This window comes from Loxodonta africana, chromosome 27 (assembly GCF_030014295.1).
Source record: "Loxodonta africana isolate mLoxAfr1 chromosome 27, mLoxAfr1.hap2, whole genome shotgun sequence".
NCBI lineage: Eukaryota > Metazoa > Chordata > Mammalia > Proboscidea > Elephantidae > Loxodonta > Loxodonta africana.
Window position 1 is genome coordinate 11,710,612 of NC_087368.1, and position 26,331 is coordinate 11,736,942.

At 41.3% G+C, this 26,331-nt stretch overlaps 1 protein-coding gene across 4 annotated transcripts in view; it reads left to right on the top strand.

Annotated features, from left to right (window-relative positions):
• The window catches only part of NEK11 (NIMA related kinase 11), a 369,518-nt gene that overhangs the window by 335,578 nt on the left and 7,609 nt on the right, over positions 1-26,331 (top strand). The window lies entirely within an intron of this gene.

Below are 26,331 nucleotides of genomic sequence, written 5' to 3' on the forward strand. Positions count from 1 at the left end.
GCTAGGATTAAAAACAGAAAATAACAAATGCTGGCAAGGATGTTGGGAAATTGTAACCCTTACCCATTGCTGGTGGGAATGCAAAATGGTGCAGCTATTGTGGAAAACAGTGTGGCAGTTCCTCAAAAAAACTAAAAATAGAAGTACCATTTGACCCAGCAATTCAGCTCCTAGGTATATACCCAAAAGACTTGAAAGCAGAGACTCAGACTTGTATACTAATGTTCATTGCAGCACTATTCACAATAGCCAAAAGGTGGAATCAGCTTAAATGCCATCAACAGAGGAAAGGACAGACAAAATGTGATATATACATACAATGGAATACTACTCAGCCAGTAGGAGAAATGAAGTCTTGATACATGCTACAGTATGGATACATTATGCTGACTGAAATAAGTCAATCACAAAAGAAAATTGTATGACCTCGCTTATATAAAAAGACAATAAAAGGCAAATATATAGAGAACAAAGTTTATTAGTGTTTACCAGGGGCAGGAGGGAAGGGGAAAAGGGGAGTTAAAGGTGATGGGAATATCACATTGATTAAGGGTAGGGTTGCACAGTTGATTATTATAACTGCTCTCAATAAGTTGTACACCTGTAAAAAGTTTAATTGGCAAAAGTTGTGTGATAGGTTTACTTAAAAAAAAAATTAGCTGCCGAGGCTGCTTATGTACAACCAAAATCATCCTGGGATTTGGTTTCTTACTTTGGTGGTTTAGGGTCATGGTTTCACGGGATATTCTAGTTAATTGGCCTAATAACATGTTTAGTACCTCTGTTCTACCTCCTAGTTCAATGTGTAGTGCTTGGGGTCTTTATAACTTGCAAGCAGCCATCCAAGTTACTACAGTTGGTCTCTATTCACCTGGGGCAACAGAGGAAGAAGGAGAGACTGGAATAAGTGGAGGATTTGGAATGTGTGGCTAATTGCCTCAATGAACAGCTGCCTCCTTTGCCATGAGACGAGAAGAACTGAATGATACCTAGCTACCATTATTGAACATTTTGATCAGAGATTCTATAGAAGAATCCTGTTCAAAGGAGGTGTGATGGTTGATTGTGTGTCAACTTCTTTATATGTGATCACCTCCATGATGGGATCTGCTGTGAATAGCCAAACAGTTGAAAGGAAGTTTCCTTGGGCATGTGGCCTGCATCTGAATATAAGTGGACGTTCTGGCTTTTGCTTGCTCTAAATCCTGCAGCTTCCTCCTGTTCATCTGACCTCCGGTTCTTGGGACTTGAACTAGCAACTAACCTGCTGCTCTTGGGTTTGCCAGCCCCTGCAGCTACATGAATCAGGAGAAGCCTTGCAGTCTTGGCTGGCTGATCTTGGGATTTGTTGTTCTTCACAGCCTGTGAACAAGAGCCCTGCTCTCTGACCTGCCGATCTTGGGTTTGCCAGCCCCTGAGGCTACGTGAATCAGGAGAAGCCTCTTTATTGATCCACAGACTTGGGACATTTCGGCTTCAACAATCGAGCAAGGCATCTCCTTGATATAAATCTCTCTATATATGTATATTTATACACTTTACTGGTTTTGTTTCTCTAAAGAACCCACCCTAAGACAGGGAAACTGCAGAACAGAATTTCAAATTCTCATGGACCCCAGACTTCCTGAAACTATGAAGGCTGGCTGAACCCCTAAACTATTGCTCTGAGATAATCTTTAAACCTTAAACCAAAATATCCCTGAAGTCTTAAAACCAAACAATAGTTTCACTTAACTAGTAAAAAATGTCTGCCTTGAGCATTATGCTCTTTTAAGATCTATCTATATGGGATCAAATTGAGAACAACGACTCAAAAGATTAGATAGGAACCTTAGGGGGCAATGAATTTATGTGAATATGTGAGGAACAACTCAGAAAAGGAAGAATAGATATACAACTTGAAGAATGTAATCAATGTCACTAAATGGTACATGTAGAAGCTGTTGAACTGGTGTATATTTTACTGTGTATATTCTCAACAACAACAACAATATAAATAATTTTTTTTAAAAAAAGCTCTAAACTGAAACATTCGGATTAGGCTGAACTATAGAAAATTGCCAACATTTGACTATTTTTGTTTTTTACTTAGAAAAATGGCAGTTTCCTTCACTTCAACATAAAACCTGCCATTTAATTCTTCCTGTTTCTTCCCTACTGTATCTGAAGAGCACCCATATGTTGGACCTAATTGAAACTTTATTTCACACCAAATGATTTCTGCAATACCTGCTGCAGATACAAAGAAGAGAAAATTTATTAATGCAAATTTATGCTTGGTTGTCACTTCCTAATCGGATCATCAGTAAGGTATTAGAATATGATATTCCCTGAACTGAAGGGAAAGACGTTTCCTGCTTATTTAAGCAAAGAGATTTCTAGCTTATGCAGAAGTAAGAGTCAGGAGCAAAGGTGGGCAAGCAGATCCAGCAAACTACCAAAGAGATTAATTCATAATCTCCAACCCAAACAAGGCTATTGTCTTCCTCTTAAGAAATACAGAACTGTGGCCCGTTTGGGGTCCCTGGGAGGTACAAGCGGTTAATGCACTTGGCTGCTAACCTAAAGCCTGGAGGTTCAAATTCAAACCCTATAGAACACAATTCTATTCAGACATATATGGGGCCACCATGAGTCAGAGCTGACAGCAAATGGTGGCCTGATCAATGCTGAGAGTATCTGTGCACCAGAGATAAAAAAGTAATCTTAGTAATTCGGTAGTAATGCTGGTATGGGAAATGATGCCTCAGAGCTTGGAAAGCTGGACTGAGCCTAAAATAGCATCAGAATTCTCTGTCAAAATCTAATTCAACCCTGGTGGCATAGTGGGTAAAGACCTCGGCTGCTAACCAAAAGGTTGGCAATTGAATCCACCAGCTGTTCCTTGGAAACTCTTAGGGGCAGTAGAGTCTTGCTACTCAAAGTAGAATCCTCTGTTCCAGCCAGTGCTTCTGAAACTCTAATGTGCATATGAATGGGTCTTGTTAAGATGTGGATTTGACTTTGTAGGTCTGGGGTGGGATCTGAGATGCTGTATTTCTAACCAGCTCCCACGTGATGTGATGCCCTCGGCTGGACTCATACTTTGAGTGGCAAGGTTGCGGTAGAACCTCCTTCTGATGGCTTTGGTTCCTTTTCTTTATCGGCAGTCAGATCCTGAGAGTCATATACCAAAAACTGAACATCAAGAGACTTGGTCTCCCCTTCAGTGACTTTGCTCCCTCCTTATCCCCACTCTTCTCACCTGTAAAATAGGGCTAACACATCCATCTTTAGTGTTCTCTGCGAGCAGAATCCGACTTTCTGGGGAGGAGGAGACTTTGGAAATAACCCAATTCAACCTGGCCCCTCTACTTCCATCCCATCCTGGGCCTGAAAGGCCATGCCATAGATCCTGCCACTGAGTTTGCAGTTGTGATTCTCATTTTACCCATTGGACCCGGGAAAGTTCTGCAGGATCAGGGCCTCTTCCAGATATTTTCAAATAAGTGGGAGTGGCTAAAAAACCTATTGCTACTACAAAGTCACTTTAATGAGGGATTTTCTTCTTTGGTCTCAAGGCAGAAGACAAAAAAAAAAAAAAAGTTTCCAGGTGAGATGTTTTAGCAGTTTCCCTCCCTCCATGTCGTTTCCCCACAGCAGGTGCAAAAAGCAGAGCTCAGTCTTGATTCACCCCCCTCCTGTCAAGAGTAGGTGTCAGCTTCAATTACTGTTTTGCAAAGTCATTTCAGTCCTTTCATGCAATTCACCTGGAATGAGGTAATGCTTCCCCACTCTCAGCTATTTTTCCTAAGGGCTGTACACAGTGGCTTCTAGTCTTTCCTTGTTTTCCCCTCCCCACCCCCACCTGTCCCTCTCTGTCTGCACTGCCTGCCACATTCCTGGTAAACGTTCTCCAATAAACCCGTCTGTAGTATCGACCCGAGGGCAGTGGGTTTTGGGTAGTCATCAAAGGAGAGGTGTAATAAATTCACATTCATTGTGTGAATGTGTGTGAGAGATGTCATGTTGAAAATCGTTTTTTATTTATGGTGAAACTTTTTAATTTGGACACAAAATGATACAAACCAAGCGTAACTATGCCTCCGCAGTCAGGACTAAAAGGGAGCTTCTCATTCAATGAGTCTGTTTTCTTTGCCCTTTGCGTATTGCTGTTGCCCTGTTTTTAAAGCTTAAAAAAGACGTCTTCTACTTTTGGAGGACCTCTAGTCAGTGAATTTCATGCCATATGTAGTGACCATGTAATTTATTGTTCAAACCAGGACACTTCAGAGAGTGGAACAGGGTGCCACTGGTGGTTGTACTTCTACCTCAGGCATATATGAGGATGATCTCAGGTAAACTGAGACACCTGGTCTGTCTAGTTATGAGCAGTTTGTGATGTGAGACCTAATGACAGTCTGGCATTGAAAGGTGAATCTCAACAAATTAAAGGCAGCTTTATAAATTCACTCTTATCCAAGAAAATGTGTTATTATGGATTGTGTCCCCCCAAAAGATATATTGAAGTCTTAACCCCTGTACCTGTGAACATGACATTGTTTGTAAATAGGCTCTTTGAAGATGTTACCAGTTAACAAGAGGTCATATTGGAATAGGGTGGGTCATAATCCAAATAAGTAACTGCTTATAAAAGAGAACAGATACAGAGAGACACACAGAGGGAAGGACAGCCATGTGAGGATGCCTCTATACATCAGGGAACATCTAGGGTTACCAGAAGTTGGGAGAGATAAGAAAGGGTCTTCCCCTTGAGACTTTGGAGGGAGCATAACCCGACCAACACCTGATTTTGGACCTCTAGCCTCTAAAACCGTGAGACAATAAATTTCTGTTCTCATAAGCCACCCACTTTGTGATATTTTATTATGGCAGCCCTAGGAATCCAGACACCCATAATTTTTCAATCATGAAAATTCATCTTTGCTCTGAGTAATTCTTCCAAACATATTTATATTCTAATTTCTTTTCCTTTATGATTTCTTTTTATTTTACTTTGCAAGTCCAATTATTCTTGTTGTGTTTGATTAGGGAATCTATTTTATCTTCTGATCCTTGCTTCTGCTTCACCAAAGCTGGAATGAAATTGACTTTTGAGAAATGAAAAACATGGTTTAAATTGATGAAGGGAAGCACAATTTTAATTCAGCAGGAAGAACCTCATCAAGGGGGTACATGTCTTGGTGCATTGTTTAGTGAAGCTGAGAGAACACAAGGAAAAGCAAGGGGGTGTATTTTATGCTCATCTGTATGCCCATTACAGTGGATGTCCAGTGTAGGGTCTGCCTGGTTTCTGTAGCCCAGTGCTCATCATCGGGCAAGCCCCTTCCCAATTCTGAGTACCAGTTTCTACATCTATAAAATGAAGGTGTTCGATTAGATGAGTTCTTTGGTACTTTACAGGCCTTTTTAAAAATTCCATAATACTGATTTTTTTTAAATCACTCCATCCCTCTCTAGACTGTACTTCCTTATTTAAAATATCTATGTTAAAGCCATTATAAAGGATCATAAATGAATGATGGTAAATCAATCTGAAAATGATGATTTAATGTAGAACCTATCTTTGAAAATCTCAAAGTTTTCTATGCTTGTTTATGTCTTGTAGTTTAATATGTAATGATTCCAAGGAAACACGTGCAAGACTGCTCACAGCAGCTTTATTAGTTAAAGTGTGTGGGAGTAAAGAGGGGGATAGAAACCACCTGAAATGACTTCAGCAGGAGAGTGAATACATAAACAGTGATGGACTGCCACACAGCAGTGAAAATCAATGAGCTATAGAATCAGAGGGGATGAATATCAATGGTGTTGAGCAAAAAAAGATGAGAAAAAAATTAAGTGCAATATCACTTACCCAAAGTGTGAAAGCACACAACACTGTATTTTTTAGGGGTACGTACCTACATATATACAGTAAAAGTATTTTTAAAATGAATGCTGTTGATAAACACCAGATTCAGGATAGTGGTTACCTCTGGGGGGATGGGAGAGAGACAATTTGGAAGGAGAAGTCATACAGCTTTAGATTTAGGAATCTAAAAGTCATACAGACTTTTAGATTTCTTAAGCTGGGACTTATATATGTGAGTGTTCATTGTATTAAACCTTTTGGTATGCTTTAAAATATTTTATAACATTCATGTGATAAAGTTGGGAGCATCATGAAAAGACATTGCATGCACTAGATTATGAAGATTAGAAACAGAATCTCAGTGAACTGCCATAATTTTTTAGTAACAAAGGCTAAAGTGGATTTAAAATGTTTTGCTACCTTCCCCAAAACAAGACAAAACTAACAAACAAAAAACTTCTGAACACACTGCTGAAAGAACTACAGGTCAGATACCAGTCTCTTGATCTACAACTACTTATGTGTGTAATTACTAGTATTATTTCCTTATAATTTGTGCTGCTTTGAGAAAGGTTTATGGAAACATCTATGAGTAGTTAGGTATAAAATTGAGATTGGATGCCATATTGATAAATGAGCAGTTTGCTCCGCAAATAACCACCAAACTCAGCTCGGAGCTGCCAAGTGACCAAGATAAGAAGAGAAACCCTATGAGTTACAGAAACCAGTTGCATAGGAGAGTTGGGCTTTTCTTGGCATTAAATTTTGGGGAATAACTAGTCACAAGAACCCTTATGTAAAGGAGACTGAGGATTTTGAGTAAATTGGTGCTTCTGCCAATTTACTCTTGGCAGGGGATCATCCATCCATTTCATATACAGAGTGATCTTGTTATACCAGGACTCAGTTCATTTCAGCCCTCCAAAGCTTCCCATTGTACCACATGTAAAGTCAAGACCTCAGCCTCCAAGGTCTCTGCCCTTGCCTAACCCTTCCACCTCGCTTACCTTTCTCCTCTTCTTAAGTAGGCCCCAAAGACCCTAGTCTTCTTTTCTTCTTTAAACTTTTGTTGTGCTATAGAGTCTTGGCATTTCATCTTTCCTCTGTTGGGAATGCTGTTCTCACAGATCCCAGCATGGCTGACTCATCTTTATCATTCAAGTCTCCATTCAAACGTCACTCTCATCCAGGGGCAGATTACCCAATAAATAAGCAAGGTACGCACGGGCTTACTAATCTGTAGTGCACACTTACACCTGTTTTTCACTACACCAAATCAACCATCCAAGAATCAAAATTTCACTTCCCAAGCCACTTCCTTCTTTCTCTTACAAAGTTCCATGCTCTAGTGAATCTGGAGCCAGTGCAATGAATCCCACTTCTGACACCAATGGTAAAAACAGTTTAGGGGCAGTGTCTGACCTCCTTAAACCCTACAAGGAGGAAGGAGAACCAAGATCGGAAGTGTAAGGGTGACTCCCATGAGGTGGAAGCCAGACAAGCCTCCTTTCTCTGCCATCTTTACTAATTCTGACACCAACTGTCCCTCGCACAGCATTCTCTACTTTTCTGCTGGGTTCAATAATTCATTACAATGGCCACACAGAACTCACAGACCATACTTATGATTATGGGGTTTATTAGGGAAGTAATAGTTACAATTCAGGCTTAGATGTGCTGGAACCCATGTGAAATTGTGTACTACAGATTAAATAATAAGTAAGCACAAACCCATGTGTACCTTCCTTACTGGTTAATCCACCCCTGCTCCCACCCCACCCCCCAGAGAGGCCTTCATTAATTATGTTAGTAAAAGTAGCCTCTTCTCTCGTACCACCCTTAGACTTGGCCAAGAGGGCTTCTCTGGGCCACATGCTGTGGAGGACACCACTCTGGTCATTCTCTAGCCACATCTCTCCCCATGGACCAAGGAGTCCTTGAAGCCAAGGGGACTTGCCTACCAGAGACTGAATCTCCCCTTCTAGGTCATGCTTCGAGTGCCTCCCCATATGGCCCCAAACCCATTTCTGTGGACTTCTGCATTGGATCCTTCCTCCCATGAGTGGGCTGAGCTTTCAGTTTGCATAACCCTGAGCCCAAAGAGGAAACCCTGCTGGTGTAGTGGATAAGTTCTATGCCTGCTAACCAAAAGGTCAGCAGTTTGAATTTACCAGTTGCTCCTTGGAAACTCTATGGAACAGTTCTACTCTGTCCTATCAGGTCACTATGAGTCAGAATCAACTCGAGGGCAATGGGTTTTAGTTTGGAGCTCAAAGAGTGACCACAGGGTGCCAAGAATTATGGATGGATCTTGGACATGTACACTGAGGTGTACATGTATGTGCAAGAACCCCTTCACGGTGGGAGATGGAGCCATGCTGGGAAGGGAAGGGGACAAACCAAGACCTGGAGATTAGGGGTCTGGGGGCCAGCTCACTTATTGCTACCGCATTCTGATACAGAGCTCTGAGGAGTTCTAGAATCTTAAATTCAGACCTGCCTTCCAGGTCTTAATAAAGCTAATTTGTCAAGGTAAGATGATAGGTCACATTTAAGAATTTGTTAGCTTGAAATAATAATAACAATAATGAGTTTTTCAGCCTAATTTACAACTTTTAATTGTTTAGACATACATGGGCCTCCATTTCTACCCTTGCTTCATCCCCCACTAATGTAAGATGCAGGCCTAGCTTCCCTGAATTCGTATCAATCAGGACGATGGAGGAGCTGGTTCAAATTACAGGGCTTGGTGGTAAAAAGGGGTCTGTGGCAAATCCTCTAAAAATATCTTTACTGTGTCCACTCTTGCTGAAGGTCTAAATGTTCTTTTCCTCAGCCCTGCTCTCTAATCTCTCCTATTTCCCTGTTTTATTTTCTGTGTAGCATTGACAAAAATACGAAATTACCTTGCTTGTTCGTTTACTCATTTAACATATGTTGTCTTCCCGTTAAGGAGCACAGAGGTTAAAGCTCTCAGCTGCTAACTGAAAGGTCAGTAGTTCAACCCCACCAGCAGATCTGAGGGAGAAAGATGTGACAGTCTGCGTCCTTAAGGATTACAGCCTTGGAAACCCTATGGGGCAGTTCTACCCTGTCCAATAGGGTCACTGTGAGTTGGAACCAACTCGAAGACAATGGGTTTGGGTTTGGTTGGTCTTCCCATTAAAATATCCATTCTGTGAGTTAGAGGCCTTGGCTGTCTGGCTTATGGCTGCATCCCCAGCAGTTGACAGGTCCTAAGTGCTCCTTGGAGCCCTGTTGGCACAGTGGTTAAGAGCTTGGCTGCTAACCTAAAGGTCAGCAGTTCGAATCCACCAGCCACTCCTTGGAAACCCTATGAGGCAGTTCTACTCTGTCCTATAGAGTCACTATGAGTCAGAATCAACTCGACGGCAATAGATTTGGTTTTATTTATTTATTATGCTAAATGCTCCTTAAAAATTTGCTGAAGGAAAGACTTAAGTGCTGTTTTGTGGAAAAATGACTTTAAAGAAAGGTTCCTGTCCCCAAGGGCCTAAAAGCCTACTGGAGAGCAGACCTAAAAAACAAGCAAAAGTCCATTGTTTTTAGTTTACACTCCTCAAGTGGTTAACTAATCTGGAAATATGCAAACAAAATATAGGTAACCATTACAAGGAAGCTTCTACTGGGCAGAGAAGTTGTTTTCAATGCAAATATGCTCCAGGGACAGGGAAAGACTTTTCTGTTAGTATTTCTAAATGGTTAGGGATAAGAGAACTTTTAAACTTGATGATCCATCAGAACTGGTGGAATCTCATTTGTTCTCCTTCTCCCTGAGAAAAAATTGCTTATTGTTTTTCTAGGAGGGGAGAACGCGTTAAACATTTTCTGCTGTGAAGCTAAAATATTGTTTAGAACAGAAGGCTAAAATCTCCTCAGCTGCTGCTCTCTGCCTTATTTAACTCACCCAGCAGACGGTGACATCTGTTGAGCAACACAGCCTCAGCTGCTGACTCCCTCCAAGGACCCGAGGGTCTCTGGAGTCAACGTTCTGAAAGGTCTCACATGCGCAGTGGGACCTCTGGGGCTTTCAGCAGACTTGGACAGATTTCACTTGGTCTCCAAATGGCTTGGGTATGCAAAGCATGAAAGAAGGTGGGTAAGAACACAGTCCTTTCCCATAGAATTTTTTTTCTTTAAATATGTCTTGTTTCTTCCCAGTCAAAAAAAGTAAAGAATCATTTTTATCCAAAGATGTTCTTACAGGGCACATAAAGCCAATTCACTTGATAATAGGGATAAAAATACTATAATAAATACTGAAAACTACACTTAATTAGAACTTATAATTTATCTTGAAAAACAACAACTAAAAATCATAAAAATGATCCTATATTTTGTGGAAATTATTAAACAATATCATTAATATTACACGCAAGTACAATTTTGCTGAAGATTATTCAAAAGCTACTGTAGCAGTACCTCAGCAAGGAATTGCCAGAAATTCAATCCAGATTCAGAAGAGGACATGGAACCAGGGATATCATCGCGGATGTCAGATGGATCCTGGCTGAAAGCAGAGAATACCAGAAAGATGTTTACCTGTGTTTTATTGACTATGCAAAGGCATTCGACTCTGTGGATCATAACAAATTATGGATAACATTGCGAAGAATGGGAATTCCAGAACACTTAGTTGTGCTCATGAGCAACCTGTACCTATGCAAAGAGGCAGTAGTTTGAACAGAACAGGGGGATACTGCCTGAATTAAAGTCAAGAAAGTGTGCATCAGGATTATATCCTTTCATCATACCTATTCAATCTGTATGCTGAGCAAATAATCCAAGAAGCTGGACTGTATGAAGAAGAAAGGGGTATTAGGATCCAAGGAAGACTCATTAACAACCTGCATTATGCAGATAACACAGCCTTGGTTGCGCGAAAGTGAAGAGGACTTGAAGCACTTATTGATGAAGATTAAAGACCACAGCCTTCAATATGGATTACACCTCAACATAAAGAAAACAAAAATCCTCACAACTGGACTAATAAGCAACATCATGAGAAAAGATTGGAGCTGTAAAGGATTTCATTTTACTTGGATCCACAAGCAACACCCGTGGAAGCAGCAGTCACGAAATCAGAAGTTGCATTGCATTGGGCAAATCTGCTACGAAAGACCTCTTTAAAGTGTTGAAAAGCAAAGATGATTAAGGTGCCCTTGGCCCAAGCCATGGTGTTTTCATTCACCTCATATGCATGCAAAAGCTGGACGATGAATAAGGAAGACCGAAGAAGAATTGACGCTTTTGAATTGTGGTGTTAGCAGAGAATACTGAATATACCAGGGACTGCCAAAAGAACAAACAAATCTGTCTTGAAAGAAGTACAGCCAGAATGCTCCTTAGATGCAATGATGGCAAGACTATGTCTCACATACTGTGGACATGTTATCAAGAGGAACTGGTAAGTTAGAGAGTGAAAAAGAGGAAGACTCTCAATAAGATGGATTGACACAGGGCTGCAACAATGGGCTCAGGCATAACAAAAATTGTGGTGCAGGACTGGGCAGTGTTTCGTTCTGTTGTACATAGGGTTGCTATGAGTTAGAACCAACTCAACAGCACCTAACAACAGCATACTTTACCAAATTAGATTATAATTTTACTGTGTTATTCATAGAATTAAAAAAAAATACCAAATCTGTTTCCGTCGAGTCAATTCTGATTCATAGTGACCCTATAGGACAGAGTAGAACTGCCCCACAGTGTTTCCAAGGAGTGCCTGGTGGATTCAAACTGCTGATTTTTTGGTTAGCAGCCAAACTCTTAACCACTATGCCACCAGGGTTTCCATTCTTAGAATAAGCACTAAAAAAAAGTTGCTGTCAAGTCATTTCCAACCTATGGCACCTTCATGTGTGCTAGAGTAGAACGGTGCACCATAGGGTTTTCAATGACTGACTTCTTTGGAAGTAGATTGCCAGTCCTTTCTTTTGAGGTGCCTCTTAGAGAACTTGAACTTCCAACCTTTCCGTTAGCAGCTAAGAGTATTAACTGTTTGTACCACCAAGGGACAAATGCTAGGATGCATAAATTTTAGAAATAAAATTGTGTAACATCACCATATTTCTTTTCTATTTGACTTTCAAGGTGTCTGTTCATTTGTCCAGGTGTTTATTATGTACTTACTATGCGCCAGGCACTGTTCTAGGCAGTGGGATTGGGGAACAAAAGAGACAAAAATAATCCTTGCTCTCATGGCCCTTATATTACAGTGAGAAGATTGATGAATAGTAAAATATTAAGGAAAACAATAATGTGCTAGAAAATAACAAGTGCTAAGGAGAAAATATAAAAGCAGAGAAGGTAGATAGGTAATGCCAGAATGGGGTAACTGCTACTATTTTAAATAGGGGGTCAGAGTGAGTCTGTCTGAGAAGATAACACGAGAACAAAGACTTGAAGGAGGTGAAGGAGTGGGACATATGGATGTCTGGAGAAAGAGCGCTTCAGTCAAAGCGAACAGCAACTGCAAAGGCCCTGGAGTGGGATGTGCCTGTGTGTTCAAGGAAGAGCAAAGGACCAATGTGCCTTCGATAGAGTGAATTAGGACAAAGAGGTAGGAGATACGTGTGGAGGGTTACGTGGGGCGGATCATTCACGATATTATAGACCACTAGAAAGACCTTGGGTTCACTCTGAGTGAGATAGGAAGCCCAGTGGAGGGTTTCAAGCAGAGGACTGATGGGATCTGACTCACTCTGGCTGCTGAGTTGACAATAGACTATAGGAAAGTGAAGATAGAAGTGGGAGAGCAATTTGGAGCCTATTAAAGAAATCCTGGTAAGAAATTATGATAGTTTGGACCAGGGTGGTAATGGTGGAAATTGTGAGAAGTGTTGGGATCATGGATATATTTGCAAAATGGAGCTGATGAGATTTGCTAACTAATCTGAGTATGAGAGAAACTGGACGATTGGAGTATGAGAGAAAGAAAGGAATCAAGAATAACTTCAAGGTTATTGGCCTGAGCAAATGGAACTCAGGAGCTGACATTAATGGAAATGAGGAAGGCTACAACATTACGATATTTTGGAGGGAAGATCAGAAATTCTATTTTGGATATGATAACTGTTATACGTTGAATTCTGTCCCCCTAAAATATGTATTATAAATCCTAACCCCTATACCTGTGGTTATAATCCCACTTGGGAATAGGTCTTCTGTGTTATGTTAATGAGGCAGTACTAGTATAGGGTGTTTTGGATAAGTCTATTTTGAGATGCAAATGAACAGATTAACCACCCTGCCTGGAGTAAGGGAGAATGAAGAAAACCAAAGACACAAGGGAAGGATTAGTCCAAAGGACTGATGACTACAACTACCACAGCCTCCACCAGCCTGGGTCCAGCACAACTAGATGGTGCCTGGCTACCAAAACTGATGACTGCCCTGTCAGGGATCATAATAGAGTGTCCTGGACAGAGCTCAATGGCAGTGGGTGGTGGGTTGGACAGAGCTGGAGAAAAATGTGGAACAAAATTCAAACTGACACAAAAAGACCAGACTTGCTGGTCTGGCAGAGCCTGGAGAAACCCCAAGAGTATGGCAGCTGGATACCCTTTTAACTCAGTACTGAAGTCACTCATGAGGTTCACTCTTCTGCCAAAGATTAGACAGGCCTATCAAACAAACAATAATATGCATAGTTCAACGATGTATATGAGACTAAATGGACACACCAGCCCAGAGGCAAGCACGAGAAAGCAGGAGGGGACAGGAAAGCTGGACAAATGGAAATGGGGAGCCCAAGCTCGAGAAGGGGAGACTGTTGACACATTACGGGGTTGGCAACCAATGTCACAAAACAATATGTTTATTAATTGTTTAATGAGAAACTAATTTGCTCCGTAAAACTAGACCTAAAGCATAAAAAATAAAAAGAACAGTTTAGGCTTAGAGAGAAAGCGGAGATGGGGGAATGTAGATCCCACGCCACGTGAAGATCACCAAGGAGCCAAAGAATAGACTGAAGAGAAAAGGACCTTCCCCCCAAACCAACAGAGAGGCAAAAGCCTTCCCTGAGAGTCGGTGCCCTGAATTCAGACTTCTAGCCTCCTAAACTGTGAGACAAAAAATTTCTATTTGTTAAAACCACCCACTTGTGGTATTTCAACAGAAGCAGCACTAGATAACTAAGATAATAAGCATAAATATGTCTATTGGGCATACAAGTGGAAATGCCAAGTGGGTAGTTGAATATTCAGGAAAGAGAAGTCTATGCTGGAGGGAAATACTTGAAAACCATTAGCTTATGGATGGCATTTAAAGTCATAAGACTTCATGAGCCACCTTGGGAGTGACTATAGATAGAGAAGAGAAGAGGTCTGGGGACTGAGCCCTTGGGCACTCCAACATTAAGAGGTGGGGGAGATAGGGAAGAGCAAGCAAAATATAATCCTAGAGAGGATCATTTTTGAGAAAAAAAAAAAAAAATTAGAGTACTTTATTAGTTTTTTCAAAGTCTTCTCTCAATCCTCTAAAATTTTAATCATCCTATTTAGAGCACCACCCTGGTGTCATCATTGTTGGTTTTTTAGTTCTTTAATAGTTAACTGGCATAATGCTCAGACAGCACAATTCCAACATTGCTTTCATCACTATGTGAAACCCTGCATTGTTTGCAAGTTTTGCAGTGTCGTGTCAATGAAGTCAGTTTTTATTGTATTTGTACTCTGTGTTCAGCTGTTCACAGAATCCACAGCTAACAGAACTCTTAGTGTGATGGAGAGAGCTAGAAACTGGTATTCAGCAGACAGGCATATTTTAATAAATGGTGCTGGCAAACCTGGATATCTAACTGCAAAGAAATGAAACAGTATCCATACCTCATACCATACACATAAACTAATTCAAAATGGATCAAAGACCAAAATATAATACCAAAAACTATAAAGATCATAGAAGAAAAAATAGGGTCAATGCCGGAGGCCCTAATACACGGCATAAACAGGATACAAACCATAATAGTAGACAAACACCAGAAGATGACCTAGATAACTGGGATCTTCTAAAAATTAAACACTTATGCTCATCAAAAGACTTCACCAAGAGTGAAAAGAGAACCTACAGACTGGGGAAAAAAATTTGGCTATGACAAATCTGACAAAGGTCTAATCTCTAAAATCTACAGGAAAATTCAACACCTCTACAACAAAAAGACAAATAATACAATTAAAAAATGGGCAAAGGATATAAACAGACACTTCACCAAAGAGGACATTCAGGCAGCTAACAGACACATGAGGAAATGCTCTTGATCACTAACCATTAGAGATATGCAAATCAAAATCAAAATGAGATGCCACCTCACCCCAACATTACTGGCACGAATCAAAAAAAAAAAAAAAACAGAAAACAGCAAATGTTGGAGAAGCTGCAGGGAGATTGGAACTCTTATGCACTGCTGGTGGGAATGCATAGTGGTACAACCATTTTAGAAAACGATATGGCGCTACCTTAAAAAGCTAGAAATAGAAATACCATATGATCAAGGAATCCCATTCCTAGGAATCTGTCCTAAAGACATAAGAGCCGTCACACGGATAGGCATATACACACCCATGTCCATTGCAGCATTATTCACAATAGCAAAACGATGGAAACAACCTAAGTGCCCATCAACAAATGAGTGGATAAAAACAATAGTACATACACACAGTGGAATACTATACAACAATGAAGAACAATGATGAATCTGAAAACATCTAACAACATGGATGAATCTGGAGGGCATTATGCTGAGTGAAATAAATGACTCACAAAGGATAAATATTGTATAAGACCACTATTATGAAAACTTATGAAAAGGTTTACATACAAAAAGAAACAATCTTTGATGGCTACAAGGGAGGGGAAAGCTGGGGAGGAAAAAATACTAAATAGGCAATAGATAAGTGGTAACTTTGGTGAAGGGTAAGAGAGTACAAAATACTTGGGAAGCTAGCATAACTTGACCAAGGCAAGGTCATGGAATCTTCATAGACATATCGAAACTCCCTGAGGAACCGAATTACTGGGCTGAGGGCTGGGGACCATAGTCTCAGGGACATCTAGCTCAACTGGCAAAACATAGTTTATAAAGAAAATGTTCTACATCCTACTTTGGTAGTAGCATCTGGGGTCTTAAAAGTTTTTGAGCAGCCATCTAAGATACTTCACTGGTCCCACCCCATCTGAAACAAGGGAGAAGGAAGAAAACCAAAGACTCAAGGGAAAGATGAGTCGAAAGGACTAATGGATCACAACTACCACAGACCCCACCAGGCTCAGTCCAGCACAACTAGATGGTGCCCTGCTACCACCACCACGTGCTCTGACAGAGATCACAATAGAGGGTCCCAGTCAGAGCTGGAGAAGAGTGTAGGACAAAATTCAAACAACAACAAAAAAAAGACCTGACTTTTTGGTCTGACAGAGACTGGAGAAACCCCAAGAGTATGGCCCCATACACCCTTTTAACTCAGTACGCAAGTCACTTGTGAGGTTCACCCTTCAGCCAAAGATTACACAGGCCCATAAAACAAAATGAGACTAAGTGATCACACCAGCCCAGAGGCAAGGATAAGAAAGCAGGAGGGGACAGGAAAACTGGTAGTGGGGAACCCAAGGTCAAGAAGGGAGAGTGTTGACACACCGTGGGGTTGGAAACCAATGTCACAAAACAGTATGTGTATGAATTGTTCAATGAGGAATTAATTTGCTCTGTAAACCTTCATCTGAAACACAACTTAAAAAAAAACTTTGGTTTTGGGTAATGAATATTAGATGATAATGGGTAATGAATATTAGATGATAATGACTCCCTGTGTATGCATTAAACCATTAGCAACATCTGCAGACAAATTCTGAAGGAGAATTCATAGGTGTTAGAGCTGAGCTTAGAGATCATTCTAGAAGCTAACAGCTGTATTTCATAAAGGAGGAGCAACTAGAACTCCCACATATTGCTGGTGGAAGTATAAAATGGAACAACCACTTTGGAAAACAGTTTGTCATTTTCTTATAAAGTTAAAGATACACTTACTATGTGTCATGAATTGAATTGTGTCCCCCCAAAAATATCTGTCGATTTAGCTAGGTCATGATTCCCAGTATTGTATGATTGTCTAACATTTTGTCATCTGATGTGATTTCCCTATGTGTTGTAAATCCTATCACTGTTATGTAATGAGATGGATTAGTGGCAGTTATATTGATAAGATCTGCAAGATTAGATAGTGTCTTAAGCCAGTCTCTTTTGAGATACAAAAGAGAGAAGAAAGCAGAGAGACATGGGAACCTCATACCACCAATATGCGGCACTGGGAACAGAGCATGTCCTTTGGACCGGGAGTTTCTGCACAGAGAAGCTCCTAGACCAGGGGAAGACTGATGACAAGGACCTTCCTCCAGAGCTGACAGAGAAAGCCTTCCCCTGGAGCCGATGCCCTGAATTTGGACTGGTAGCCTACTAGGCTTCAAGAAAATAAATTCTCTTTGTTAAAGCCATCCACTTGTGGTATGATGAGATGACCAAGACAGAATTTGGTACCAAGAGTGGGGTGCTGCTCTAACAGATATCTAAAATGTGGGAGTGGTTTTGAAACTGTGAATGCATAGAAGACTCAGAAGGAAGTGAGGAGAACTGGTAACGCTGGAGAAGGCGCAGATGGTGAGAAACGGCAGCAGAGGACCAGCCGCAGAAAGGAACTGGCAGCAGCAGCAGAGTAGCAGCAGAGGACCAGCAGCAGAGGACCGGAAGCAGCAGGACCAGGAGACTAGTGCCAGACAGTGCTGGAGCCAAGCCACAGAGCAAGAGAGCTGAGTGCCCTTGCACAGGAGGCTTCCTGGCTGAGTGGGGTGCCTCCAGGCACTTATCAGTAGAGCTGCAGAGCTTTGGAACACTTGCCCCGGCAGAGCAGATGTGGGTGTGAGGCCCGAGGGGCCAAGATGCCAAGGAACCAGGAAGCAGAAACTGAAGAGACAAGAAACACAGGAAGCCAAGCTGCCTCAGTCTCAAAAGGTATGGCCAGGACCTCTGGGGTTTCAAAGGGTGAAGCCATGGCCTCTAGTGTTTCTAAGGGTGGAGTCACCACTCAAATGGACTAGAAGAATGGTGTGCCTAAAGCAGAGGGAGCAGAGTTGCTGTCCCAGTGGACTTGGAAGGCAGAGTTGAAGCCAGGGCAGAGAGGTCTCCACTCAGAATCTGGAGGGCAGGGCTATTGTGTGAATGGTCTCAGAGAACAAGGGATTATTTTCAAGCCTTGAGGGCTAATGTAATGTGTTCTGCTAACTTGCTTGGTGCCTGTTATGTCTTCTTTCCCTCCAATTTCTCCCATTTGTAATGGAAATGTCTACCTTGTGCCTGTTCCACCATTGTACTTTGGAAAGAACGTGTATTCTTGATTTCACAGATGAAGAGAAATTTTTGGATTTCAGACTTGAAGTTGTCTTAAGACTTCTCCTATGATATGATGGAGTGAATATGTTTTACATGTGGCAAGGGCATGATTTTTTGAGGGCCAAAGGGTAGAACATCATGGATTGAATTGTGTCCCCCCAAAATATCTGTCAACTTGGCTAGGTCAGGATTCCCAGTATTGTATGATTGTCTACCATTTTGTCATATGATGGGATATCCCTATGTGTTGTAAATCTAATCACTATTATGTAATGAGATGGATTAGTGGCAGTTATATTGATGAGCTCTACAAGATTATGTAGTGTCTTAAGCCAATCTCTTTTGAAGAGAAAGTGAGCAGAGAGACATGGGGACCTCATACCACCAACATGCAGTGCCAGGAGCACAGTGCATCCTTTGGACCTGGGGTTCCTGCGTGGAGAAGCTCCTAGACCAAGGGAAGACTGATGACAAGGACCTTCCTTTAGAGCTGACAGAGAAAGGCTTCCCCTGGACCTGACACGCTGAATTTGGACTTGTAGCCTAGTAGACTTAGAGAATAAATTTCTCTTTGTTAAAGCCGTCCACTTGTGGTATTTCTGTTATAGCAGCACTAGATGACCAAGATACCATGTTGTTGTTGTTAGGTGCCGTTGAGTCGGTTCTGACTCATAGCGACCCTATGCACAACAGAATGAAACACTGCCTGGTCCTGCACCATCCTTACAACCGTTGTTATGCTTGAGCTCACTGTTGCAGCCACTGTGTCAATCCAGCTTGTTGAGGGTCTTCCTCTTTTCTGCTGACCCTGTATTCTGTCAAGCATGGTGTCCTTCTCCAGGGACTGATCCCTCCTGACAAAATATCCAAAGTATGTAAGACGCGGCCTCGCCATCCTTGCCTCTAAGGAGCATTCTGGCCGCACTTCTTCCAAGACAGATTTGTTCGTTCTTTTGGCGGTCCGTGGTATATTCAATATTCTTCGCCAACACCACAATTCAAAAGCGTCAACTCTTCTTCGGTCTTCCTTATTCATTGTCCAGCTTTCACATGCATATGATGCGATTGAAAATACCATGGCTTGGGTCAGGCGCACCTTAGTCTTCAGGGTGACATCTTTGCTCTTCAACACTTTGAAGAGATCCTTTGCAGCAGATTTGCCCAATGCAATGTGTCTTTTGATTTCTTGACTGCTGCTTCCATGGGTGTTCATTGTGCATCCAAGTAAAATGAAATCCTTGACAACTTCAGTCTTTTCTCCGGTTATCATGATGTTGCTCATTGGTCCAGCTGTGAGGATTTTTGTTTTCTTTATGTTGAGGTGTAATCCATACTGAAGGCTGTGGTCTTTGATCTTCATTAGTAAGTGCTTCAAGTCCTCTTCACTTTCAGCAAGCAAGGTTGTGTCACCTGCATAATGCAGGTTGTTAATGAGTCTTCCTCCAATCCTGATGCCCCGTTCTTCTTCATAGAGTCCAGCTTCTCATATTATTTGTTCAGCGTACAGATTAAATAGGTATGGTGAAAGAATACAACCCTAACGCACACCTTTCCTGACTTTAAACCAATCACTATCCCCTTGCTGTGTCCGAACAACTGCCTCTTGATCCATGTAAAGGTTCCTCATGAGCACAATTAAGTGTTCTGGAATTCCCATTCTTTGCAGTGTTATCCATAGTTTGTTATGATCCACACAATCGAATGCCTTTGCATAGTCAATAAAACACAGGTAAACATCCTTCTGGTATTCTCTGCTTTCAGCCAGGGTCCATCTGACATCAGCAATGATATTCCTGGTTCCACGTCCTCTTCTGAAACCGGCCTGAATTTCTGGCAGTTCCCGGTCAATATACTGCTGCAGCCATTTTTGAATGACCTTCAGCAAATTTTGCTTGCGTGTGATATTAACGATATTGTTCTATAATTTCCACATTCGGTTGGATCACCTTTCTTGGGAATAGGCATAAATATGGATCTCTTCCAGTCAGTTGACCAGGAAGCTGCCTTCTATATTTCTTGGCATAGATGAGTGAGCACCTCCAGCACTGCATCTGTTTGTTGAGACATCTCAGTTGATATTCTTTCAATTCCTGGAGCCTTGTTTTTTGCCAGTGCCTTCAGAGCAGCTTGGACTTCTTCCTTCAGTACCATCAGTTCCTGATCATATGCCACCTCTTGAAATGGTTGAATATCGACTAATTCTTTTCGGTATAATGACTGTGTATTCCTTCTATCTTCTTTTGATGCTTCCTGCGTTGTTTAATATTTTCCCCATGGAATCCTTCACTATTACAACTCGAGGCTTGAATTTTTTCTTCAGTTCTTTCAGCTTGAGAGACGCCGAGCGTGTTCTTCCCTTTTGGTTTTCCATCTCCAGCTCTTTGCACATGTCATTATAATACTTTGTCTTCTCAAGAGGCCCTTTGAAATCTTCTGTTCAATTCTTTTACTTCATCAATTCTTCCTTTTGCTTTAGCTGCTCGATGCTGAACAGCAAGTTTCAAAGTCTCCTCTGACATCCACCTTGGTCTTTTCTTTCTTCCCTGTCTTTTCAGTGACCTCTTGCTTTCAAGATAACATATGACCCAGCAAATCCCACTCCTAGCAAATTTATCCAAGGAAAATGAAAACATATGTCCATACAAATATTTATACATGAATAATGATAACTTTATTCATAATCTGCAGAAAACAACCAAAATATTGGTCAAATGAATTTTTAAAAAACTGTGATACACTCATATAACAGAATACTATTCAGCAAGTAAAAAAGAATGGACTACTGATAACATGCAATAACTTGGATGAATCTCAAAGGCATTATGCCAGGTGAAATAAGTGAGTCCTTAAAAAATTACATTCTGAATAATTCCATTTATATGACGTTCTGGAAAAAGCTAAGCTATAGGAACCCAGGGTCGTGGGAAGGAGTTGACTAATAGAAGACACGAGGGCATTTTTGATGTGATGGAATTGTTGTAGTGGTTGTCAAACTCATAAAACGGTACAATCAAAAAGGCAAATTTTACTGAATGCAATTATTTTCCTCAAATTAAAAAAAAAAAAAGAGAGGGAATTTCACAAAATCAAAACAAAACAAAAAGCCTAGCAGACTTTCTTGTCCTTAATAGAACCCCAAAACAACAACAACAAAAAAAACGGGTTTCTTCCCCATTTCTTTTTTCCCTCAAGCGGTAATTATATAACTGAAAGCTTTTAAAAAGACTTTTCTTCTTTGGATGCTATTAAAAAGACTGAAATTCATGATTCACAAAGAGTCTCATTTTTCTATTTGTTTTTGAATCATTTACTTATTTATTCTTTCAACAAATATTTATTGATCACCTGTAATATTTATTGATTACCTGTCCTATAGGGTCGCTATGAGTCGGAATTGACTTGATGGCACTGTGTTATTTTTGTTTTTTTTTTTTGTTTGTAAGCAAAGAATGTCTTACTGTGCTTTCACTTAGAGTCTGAACATTTAGAGCTGGAGGAAACTTCAGGTACATTTAATCTAAATTGCAGATGAGACAACTGAGGCCCTAAAAAAGGAAAGTCACTCACCCAACACCAACAGTGAGTCTGTGGCAAAAGCACAGCTAGCACTAGAGTTTCTGATGGGGCTTTAGTCCTCCTTCCTTCATGCTCAGCTCTGCAGCCCCCAAACCTACTAATAACTGTTTTGAGAAGCAATCCCTCTAGCTCTATGAATGTGCCCTTCAGTGGTAGAATTTTATATAGAGTGACAAGTGGCATGAGGAAAATCCCTGGAATAGGGCATTCTTTCCTGAGGCTCTAGAAACTTGCTTCACAAGCTGCTTCCTTTCTCTAAGAGGACCCCTTATTTCTCACAGCACAAGATGAGTAGAGCTGTATGGAAGAATTATGAACTTAGCACTTGGAAATGACAAAATGCTTCTATTACTTCCAGGGCATTTTTTGGACCCAAGAGAAGGAAGAACCCTTAACTGATGTGGGTAGAACTCTAACAATGCCTCAAGATAAGAGAATGCTATGCTTCTGAAGAAGTCCCTGGGTAGTGCAAACGGTTAACCCTTGGCTGCTAGCCAAAAGGTTGGATTTTGAGGCCACCCAGAGGTACCTCAATAGAAAGGCCTGGCAATCTACTTCCCAAAAATCAGCCACTGAAAACACTATGGGGCACAGTTCTACTCTGACACACCTGGGGTCTCCACGAGTCAGAGCTGACTCCATGATAACTGCTTTCTACTCCTGAAATGTCTTTCGGCTAAAGTATAAGAGAGCGGGAGTTGGTAACCACCATGGGCATGGGCAATACAAGTTGAGGGACATTTTACTGAATAACTGGCTTCTACTTTTATAAGTGTCAAGGGCATTGAAGGAGACTAAAGAGACATGACAGCTCAATGCAACGCATGATTCTGACCTGGGTTCCTTAGTTATTGCCCAGCTGGGGAAACGGGATGGATAGAGGATTAGATGACGTTAACGTGTCACGTTAGTGTCCTGATTTGGGTGGCTGTTCTGTGGTTATGCAGGAAAGTGTTTTTGTAGGAAATACAAAGTATTGGGGGTGGGGGGTGGGGATAGGACATCAGGTCAGCAACTTATTTTCAAATGGCTCAGGGAAAAAAAGAGTTCTTTGTGCTATACCTGTAACTTTTCTGTAAGTGTGAAATTGTTTCACAATTTGAAAAATATTTTAAAAGTAAGGACATTTTCCCATGAAATCCTATAGAACTAACTAAGTAGATTTGCTCTTCTTCTTTAGAGCCCCAAAGAGATGCAGATAAGCAATTAGAGGACTCACAGAGCAGTCAGTCATTGACGGGAAAATATATAACAAATAAAAAAAACCTAATTGCCATCCAGTCGATTCCGACTCTTGACGACCCCGTGTGTGTCAGAGTAGAACTGTGCTCCGTAGGGTTTTCAATGGCTGATTTTCAGAAGTAGATCGCCAAGGCCTTTCTTCAGCGATGCCTCTGGGTGGACTCCAACCTCCAGCCTTTCTGTTAGCAGCAGAACAGGTTAACCTTTGCACTTTGCACCACCTGGGGACTCTAGGCAAATAAATAAATGTGATAAAATGTTTTGTTTGCAAATGAGAGCTAAGCACAGGAAGAGATAAGTAGAGGAATTTGGAGGTTGGGAGGTAGAGTGTGGAGGAAATGAGCAAAGGGGAGAGGAAGAGCACCCTTACTGTTTAATGGAGTTTGTCAGCTGGGGTGTCAGCCAAGCACACAGTCGGGATTTTCCCCAGGCAGCCCGAGCTGTGGGGCCATGCAGACCCTTCCTCCAAATTGTCTGTGTCTGAGCATCATGTCTGTGAGGGAGGGTGAACTGGCCCAAAGATCCTGAAACCTGAAGTCTCGCTGATTTGTCCCCAACTAGCTGTGTGATCTTGGGCAAGTCACTTAACTTAGAAGCATTAGAACAAAGCTGATATTTGTTGTTGTTGTTAGGTGCCACCTAGTCAATTCAGATTCATAGCCAAATGTGATGGAATAGAACTGCCCCAGAGGGTTTCCTGGAGCCCTGTGCGCAGTGGTTAGAGCTATGGCTGCTAACCAAAGGTCGACAGTTTGAATCTACCATCTGCTCCTTGGAAACCCTATGGGGAAGTTCTCTGGTCACTATGAACCGGAATTGACTGCATAGCGTTTGGGTTTAGTTTGGTTTTTGATAGAGCTTCCTAGGCCATAAGCATTTGGCTACTAACCCAAAGGTTGGCAGTTTGAACCACCAGCAGCTCCATGGGAGAAAAAACCTGGCAATCCGCTCCTGTACCCATTGCCATCAAGTGGATTTTGACTCATAGTGACCCTATAGGACAGAGTAGAACTGCCCTATAGAGTTTCCAAGGAGCACCTGGCAGATTCAAACTGCCGACCTCTTGGTTAGCAGCCATAGCACTTAACCACTACGCCACCAGGGTTTCCAAAACAGCAAGAGAGTTTCCTTAAATAGAATTTTCTATTTTATGAATCCTAAAATATTGTAATCTTTATGGAAGCAGACTGCCACATCTTTCTCCCGCAGAGCGGCTGGCACCACCAGAGCTCCTATAAAGATTACTGCCTTGGAAACCCTATGGGCACTTCTGCTCTATCTTATAGGGTCGCTAGAAGTCAGAATTGACTCAACGGTACACAAACACAATGGTCTTTACCGAAGCAGATAGCCAGGTCTTTTCTTCTGCAGAGCTGCTGAGTGGACCAAACCACCAACTTTTCAGTTAGTAGCCAATCATTTAACCATTGTGCCACCAGGGCTCCTTAGAGGAATCCCTAAAAAACTAGGACTTTTGATTCTTGAACAAGATGATAAAATTAGGAAAGGAAATGGATCATAGGGAGAGATGAATGGAAAAGAATGAAAATGTAAGATCTTTTCATTAAAAAAAATTTTTTTTTTAATCAATGTCATGGAAGTAGCAGTCAAGAAATCAAAGGACGTCTTGCATTGGGCAAATGTGCTGCAAAAGACCTCTTTAAAGTGTTGAAAAGCAAAGACGTCAGTTTGAGGACTAAGGTGCGCCTGACCCAAGTCATAGTATTGACCTAACTAAGGAGAGAGTTCTTTCTCTTTCTCCCCTCCCACTTCCTTTAAAAAAAAGAAACTTGGAACCCCTTCTTTAATTTGAACAGCATGGAGAACACCGACCTCCCTTCTGAAATCTTAGATAACAGCAAGAGACCAAAAAACCCACTGCCGTTGAGTCGATTCCAACTCCTAGCAACCTGATAGGACAGAGTAGAACTGCACCATAGAGTTTCCAAGGAGCGCCTGGCAGATTCAAACTGCTGACCTCTTGGTTAGCAGCCGTAGCACTTAACCACTACACCACCAGGGTTTCCAAAACAGCAAGACAGTTTCCTTAAGTAGAACTTTCTATTTTATGAATCCTAAAATATTCGAATGCATCACTGCAGAAATATTACATCACGTTCCCCACATGTCAGAATAAATCTGCACTGCACTATTACAGTGCTTGGGCCCGTGTCACTTCTCTGTTGGCCTAAAGTGAGTTTGTTTATGACACAGCTTATTTCTTCTTTGACTGTAACTTACTGAAAATATGTTTTTAGATATAAAACATGTAGAATTGTTTACTTCATGTTTTTGCTACAGATTTCTAACAATTGTATTGTAGTAGAAAGACTAGATTTTGTATGAAACCAATTCTTCAAAATGTACTGAGGCTTGAATTGTTGCCTAGTATGTGGGCAGTTTTTATAAATGTTGCCTGAGAGCCTGGAAAGAATGTGTGTTCCCTAATTGTCGGAGAAGCGAGAGGGTTCTAGATATATTCCTAAGCTTACTAAATATGTTATTGGAATCTTCCACACCATTACTAACTTTTTGAATGCTTCACCTATCAAAAACTGAGCAGGTGTATTGAAACCCTTCGTTGTTGTTGTTAGGTACCATCAAGTCAGCTCCAACTCATGGTGACCTTATGTATAACAGAACGAAATGCTACCCTGTCCTACACCAGCCCCACAATTGTTGCTATGTTTGAGCCCATTGCTGCAGCCACTTTGTCAGCCCATCTGGTTAAGGGTCTTCCTCTTTTACACTGACCCTCCTTCAAGCATGATGTCCTTCTCCAGGGATTGGTTCCTCCCGATAACTTCTCCAAAGTAAGCAAGATGAAGTCTGGACATTCTTGCTTCTTTTTTCACTGTCCAGCTTTACAAGGCACATGAGGAGACTGAAAATACTATGACTTGGGTCAGGCGCACCTTAGTCCTCAACCTAACGTCTTTGCTTTTCAACATTTTAAAGGGGTCTTTTGCAGCAGACTTGCCCAATGCAAAACGTCATCTGATTTATTGACTGCTGCTTCCATGATATTGTTTTTGGATCCAAGTAAAATGAAATCCTTGACAACTTCAATCTTTTCTCCATTTATCATGATGTTGCTTATTGGTCCAGTTGTGAGGATTTTTGTTTTCTTTATGTTGAGGTGTAATCCATACTGAAGGCTGTAGTCTTCGATCTTCATCAATAAGTGCCTCAAGTCATCTTTACTTTTGGCAAGCAAGTTTTGTCATCTGCATATCATTGTGAGGAAATGTTA